The sequence below is a fragment of the Neophocaena asiaeorientalis genome, unplaced genomic scaffold (assembly GCF_003031525.2).
Source record: "Neophocaena asiaeorientalis asiaeorientalis breed wild unplaced genomic scaffold, Neophocaena_asiaeorientalis_V1.1 scaffold43, whole genome shotgun sequence".
In the NCBI taxonomy this organism is placed as follows: domain Eukaryota; kingdom Metazoa; phylum Chordata; class Mammalia; order Artiodactyla; family Phocoenidae; genus Neophocaena; species Neophocaena asiaeorientalis.
In genome coordinates, this window is record NW_020173674.1 from 16482855 (window position 1) to 16489250 (window position 6396).

Sequence of the window (6396 nt, forward strand, 5' to 3'; positions counted from 1 at the left end):
GGATGCAAACTCATCTCCGTGGCAGCTGAAGCATAAGAGCCCCAGTGAATATGTCAGAGCTGAGGAGAAAGTTTCACTCTAAAACAGGCATAAAAGGAAGAAAAGATAGAGGTTCTCTTTTATCACAGAGTCTGGACAATACTAAGGGGGAAAATCACATAACAGGGTGTTAAATAGAAAATGTCCTGCTCTTTCTGGAGCTTCAGTTGAGCACCTGAAGCTGAGGACATTGGTTGATATGTGCTCACACCTTCTACTAAGAAAGTTGTCAATCATATCTATGCAAGGCTTGCTAAGAGATGCCCACCAATTTCGGTCACTATTAGCAAGCGCATTTAAGATGAGCCTAGAAAGTCACTGAGACAAAATAAAACCAAAATTCTCTCTTAGGTTGGGTTCTTTCAAAAGCAGACCCTGAACCAAAGATTCATGTACAAGTAATTTATTAAGAAAGTGTTCCCTGGAGAAACCAGTGAGGGAGAGGGAGGATGGACAGAGAGGGGGAAGACCAAGGAGGGTGCTATTTCGGCTGAGTTCCCTGGGTCAGGCTGATCCCCGAGGGGACTCTAGAAAGTAAGTTACACGTCAGTGTTTACTCTGTCTGGAAGCAAAGGAGCTGGGTTTCTGAACTCTCACACAGGGTCTGCTCTTAGCTCTCGGTGCCCAAGGCCATCCTCTGGAGGTCCCAGCTGCCCTATTAGTAGCAAAGCATTGCAGAAATTGGAGGATGAGCTGATAAAAGAGATCCCAAGGGACTTACTGCAGTGACGGCAGCAGTGTCTTCTACAGAAGGAAAATTGGGGGGTAGAAGGAGGTTCTTCTCTCCACCACAGCACTTCAGGCCAAAAGAGGGGCCCTAGGAGAGCCAGTCATGGAGATCGGGGCTGCCTGCATTTGGAGAGCCTGGCTTCTCTCGCATCTCTGATCTAGTCTGGTGGGATGCTTGCTGAGCTGAAGGAGCTCCTCGGCTCACCTGACGCTGCCACTGGGCCAGAGTGGAGTGTGGTGAGAGTTCTGGGGACAACTTGATTGGTGCCTCCTAGACTTTGGCATCAAGGCTGGAGAAGCAACAAAGCAGCTGCAGCTCCCAAGGACATGGGGAGGAGCCAGGGCGGAAGTGGAGCATCCACACATAGTGGCAGCTGAATGGTGTGGTGGTCAAGGGTATGGACTCTGGAACTAAACTGCCCAAGTCTGAAACTTGTCTCTGCCATTTACTAGCTATGTAATCTTGAACAAGTTTCTTGACCTCTTGTGTCTCACTTTCCCCGTTAGTAAAGTGGGGATAATGCTATTACCTTCCTCGTGGGGTTGTTGTGATTATTAAAATCAGATTGGGCATATATATATTCACACACATATATATGTACCTATATACATATATACACATATATATACACAGACACACACATATATCTACCTATATATCTACCTACTATATACATAAGTAAAATCTACTTTGTATATATCTACTATATATAAAATATATCTCACACATATATTATATATTATTATTAATATATTAATATGTGTATTATATATGTAACATATACTACCTATAATATATTACATATGAGCCATATTATATACATATAATATAATCTACTATACATTATCATATATCTTAGATATTACTAAGTGATGGCTCGAAGTCATTCTATAAAAGCAGATCTAGGATTCAAACCAGGCATCTGACTCCAGAATCTATAGTCTCAACCACTGTACCATACTGATCTTGAATATACTTTATACTCTAAAGGTTAAACTGCTAGGGAGTTTTGAGGTCAGCCAGCTTGGATCTAAATCCCAGCTCTGCTATTACTGTTAACTGTGTGACCTTGGCCAATTGTTGAAACTTCCTAAGATTAAAACAGTATCTCCTTCATTGAATTGTTAGGATTAGATGAGATAACACGTGTAAAGTACATAGCAGGGTGCTTAGCACAGAGTAAGTGCTCAATAAATTATTATTGTGTTATTTTCCCAGGCCTGTTTCTACCTCTGCTTCCTGCCTGCATATTCATCCCTCACTTTTGGCTTTCTGTTCATGTTGAAGAGCTGTAGACTTGGGTTGGGGAGAAGGGGGAAAAGAGACAGCAAAGCCAGGCTAAGGAGGGCATCTCTCCATGACAGGGTCTAAGATTAAAAACAGAGAGAGAGGGCTTCCCTGGTGGCGCAGTGGTTGAGAGTCCGCCTGCCGATGCAGGGGACGCAGGTTCGTGCCCCGGTTCCGGGAAGATCCCACATGCCGCGGAGCGGCTGGGCCCATGAGCCATGGCCGCTGAGCCTGCGCGTCCGGAGCCTGCGCTCCGCAACGGGGGAGGTCTCAGCAGTGAGAGGCCTGCATACCACAAAAACAAACAAACAGAGAGAGAGAAAGGAATTGGCAGTGATGGAAATGTCACTGACTATGCATTAGTGCCGCAGGACTTTAAATATTAGTCATTTGACTTTCCTTTTGTGTTTTATTTATTTTTCTACACAGCATGATCAAGCCCCGAGTTAGGTTTTAAAATTGAATGAATCATCCCATTATCCTTGAGAAATGCATCAGGGACAGGAAGTATTATTCTCATTTCACCAGTGAGAAGCTGATAAACAGAGAGGCTAAGTGATTGGTTCAAGGTCACAAAGCTAGAAATAGTATTTGTGGTCAATGTTCTGGCCTTCAGATATTACTGTGTCCCCAGGTTACAGGACACTAGTTATGTCAGGAGATGAACAACAAAGTGACTTTATGAACATAGAAGAGATGGGGAAAGAAATTATGTTGGTTGATCACCTACCCTGTGCTAGGTACTATGGGAGGCATTTTATATTAGTATTTTGTCAAATTCTCACAACTACCATACGAACCAACATGTGAACCATATTGGTGCTATAGTCCCAATTTATAGATGAGCAAACTGAGACCCATTTGGATTTGAACTAGTGTTTCTGATTCCAGAATTTGTGTTGTTTCTCATTATGTCAAGCTGCTCCTGGATGTTTGGTTCTTGTTTCTATTTCATAAGGAACCTGAAGACCAGTGGGGCTTCCTCCTGGACACCTCTCTCTATCTAAAGCCAATGCTTCCCGCTACTCTCCCAGATTCTATTCTGTAGCAATAGGATGCCCCCATTCCTATTTGATTGCTGCCGCTTCCTGTCCTCCCCCTCCCCCTCTCCCTAAAATCTGAGAATTGGAACCTTAGTGATGTTTTCTGGGAATGACAAACCCTGTGCAACCTCCGATAGTGGTTACACAATCCAATTCTTTTCTATAGATTGTTATTGACTCCTTGCTCAGGCCAATATATTGTTAGATTTATTTCTTTATCTCCAGAACCTGACAATAGCTCTGTTCTAGCATATAGCTCAGTTCAAAGCAACTTAATGATGATGATATAATAATAATAATAATAATACTGTAAAGCAAACACAGTGGTTCCCACATTTCTCATTGACTCTCCAGAAGAACTCAGGGTATGGTTATGTTTATTTTCCCAATTTTACAGATGAAGAAATGTAGAGTCAGAGAAATTAAATTAGTTGTCTAGAGCCTCACACCTAGTAAGAGGAATAGCTGGAATTTTGAACGCAGGCATTTTTTATTCCAAAACGTTTCCCTTTAATAATTTATCTCCTTGCTTCAGTTAGCATTTGCTGGGTAACAAACCATTCCAAAACTTAGAGGCTTAAAAGAATAACTGTTTTATTTAGCTCATGATTTTGTGTGTCAGCTGGAAGGTTTTTCTGGTCTTAGCCATATCAGTGCATACGTGCCCTCCCATGCATCTGTGGTCAGCTGGTGGGTGGCTGGGAACTACGTGATCTAGGATGGTCTCAGTTGCATGTCTGAAGGTTGACTGTCCATTTGTTGAGGCTCCCTGGTTCTCCTCTCCTTGGCTTCTCATCCTTCAGCAGCTGTTCTGGGCTTGTTCACATGGTGGTCTCAGGGTTCTGAGCTCTCTTGCAAGAGAGCAAGCCCCCACGCACCATCACTTTTCTGTTTACCCCTTCTTTCCTCCCTGTTAGCCAATGTCTTCTTGGCCAAAGCAAGTCACATGGCCAACCCAGATTCAGGGATAGAGAATTAGACTCCCCCACTTGGCTGTGGGGGAGGTATTTGTAGCCAATTTTGCAGTCTACCACACTTATTTTCTGCTAGGTCACTCAGTCTGCGAGGTAGAGAGATAAACAAACAGGTAAATGACAGGGTATTTTCAGAACTGCTTGTAAATATAAAGACCACTTGTTTTATTGGCTTCTAAAATTCCCTGGGCAGCATGGAGCTTGGGAGTCTCCTCAAGTACAAGAGATTTCCTTGAGAAAAGAGCCAATACATGTCCTGGACTGCCTGAGCACTGAGCAGATTCGGTGGGGAGAAGCTGTCATGGAGGTGGTGACCTAGCCTTGGAGACTCTTCGTTTTTTTCTGAGTAGGACTTTGCATCACTCCTGCATCATTGCCCCATGCCCTTCCCCTGCGGAACCTGGCACAGCTGGCAGTTCGGCTGGGTAGCTGTTTCAGGAAACTCAAAATTAACGTTATGGCCAGGAAGTGCCAAGCATGGCTCAATGTAGTTTCTATCTACTTTGGATATTTAACAGCACCAGATCTAGTTCAGCTGTCTTTGATCATGTTTGGAAAAATGTTTCTTCATGGTTAATGCTCTTCAAGAGGCATTTTATTCCAGCTTGTTATGATATGTCGTAGGTTTTTCTGTAAGTGAACAAGGGTGGGTGGGACACCTATGGGAACTCAGGCTGTGATGGAGCCCTGATCGTCCCCTAGTTGGCTCCAGTTCCACTTGTCACTTCCCTTCCACTGTGAATGGAGGCAGAATACTGTGGTTAAGTGTATGGACTCTGAGAAAGACTGGGTCCAAATCCTGGCTCAACTACTTACTCTGTGATTGGGGAAAATGACTGAAGCTTTTGTGTTTCAGTTTTTTTAATTGGTAAAATGAAGATGATAAAAGTAACAATTCATAGGGTTATTGTGAGGATTAAGTTAGTTAATGGCATAAAGTGCTTAGACCCATGCCAGACACAGAGCAAGGCTAAAAAATGTAGTCGTCATTGTTAATGACAACAAAAACTTATTGGTATTAGTACTGTTACTCGGCAATGGTTCTAAAACCTTAGCAGCGTATCAGCTTTATCTCAGAGAGCTTATTAAAAATCCAGTGCCATACGCTTGGAGATTCTATTTGTGGGACACTTAGGAATCCACACATTTTACTAAGAGTCAGATGATTTTAAAGCTGCCAGTGCCCAGAGCAGCACGTGGGAATAACTGCTTACCGTGTAAAGCTTGACACTTTCTTCAACACTCAACACAAAGATATACTGAGATCACGTTAAGAGACTATTTGGAAAAAACGTATATGTAAAAACATCTTTTCCTGTCCCTACAGATCCTGCATGCAAAATATACTCACCCCTTCTCCAAGAGAAAATCCAAGACACAGTCCTTGCCCTCTGTCCTTCCTAAAAGAATGCCGTAATGAGGAAATGATGTTTCTAGTTACTGATAATAATAGTTTACATTATTGAGTACTTACTAAGTGCCAAGAATTACGCTGAGAAATTTACTTGGATTAGTGGTTTTAATTCCTTCAATAATCTGATGAAATAGGCACTATATTATGAGGAAACTGTGCTTAGTGAGATGAATGTCTTTGCCAAGGTCACCCAGGGAATTGAGAGCTAATCCACACACTTAATTGCTATTCCATGACTCATACCCAGGCTCTCCGCCTCCAAGGCCTGTATCCTCAACTACCAATCTAAATTGCCTTTTAAATGGAGTTTGCTAGTTGTTTCTTATTATGTTTTCTCATTTAATTTCCATATTAACAGAACTCCAAGCTTTAGCTGGGCACTTTGCCACCCAAAACAAAGATAACGTTTCCCAGCCTCCTTTGCAGGTAAGTGTGCATGTGGCTAAGTCCTGGCTGATGGGATATGAGTGGAAGTGACATATATAAATTCTGGGTCATGCCTCTAAAGGAAAGAAGTGTGACCTTTTTCTCCTTTAACTCTTCTGCTGGAGTGAGACCATCATGGTGTGCCATCCTGGAAGTAAAGATGACAGTAATATTGTAGGGAATGTGGAGCAAAAACACAGAAAGCACTTGGGTCTCTGACACTGACAACTGCAATGGACTGCTTATGTAAATTCAGATTATTAAATGAGAGATAAATAAATTTTGGGTGTCAACAGCAACTGAATCCTAACTAATACAACTCTCTATCAACACATCGTTTTAAAAGGTTGCAGTTATGAGTGATCTGTACCTATTCTGGATCTCAAGCAAAGTTTTATGAAGTTTCTCTCCCCCCACCCCCCACTTGGTGAAGTGATCTGCTGGGTTCTAGGAGATCTCACCTCCAGGATGCCCATAATGCTA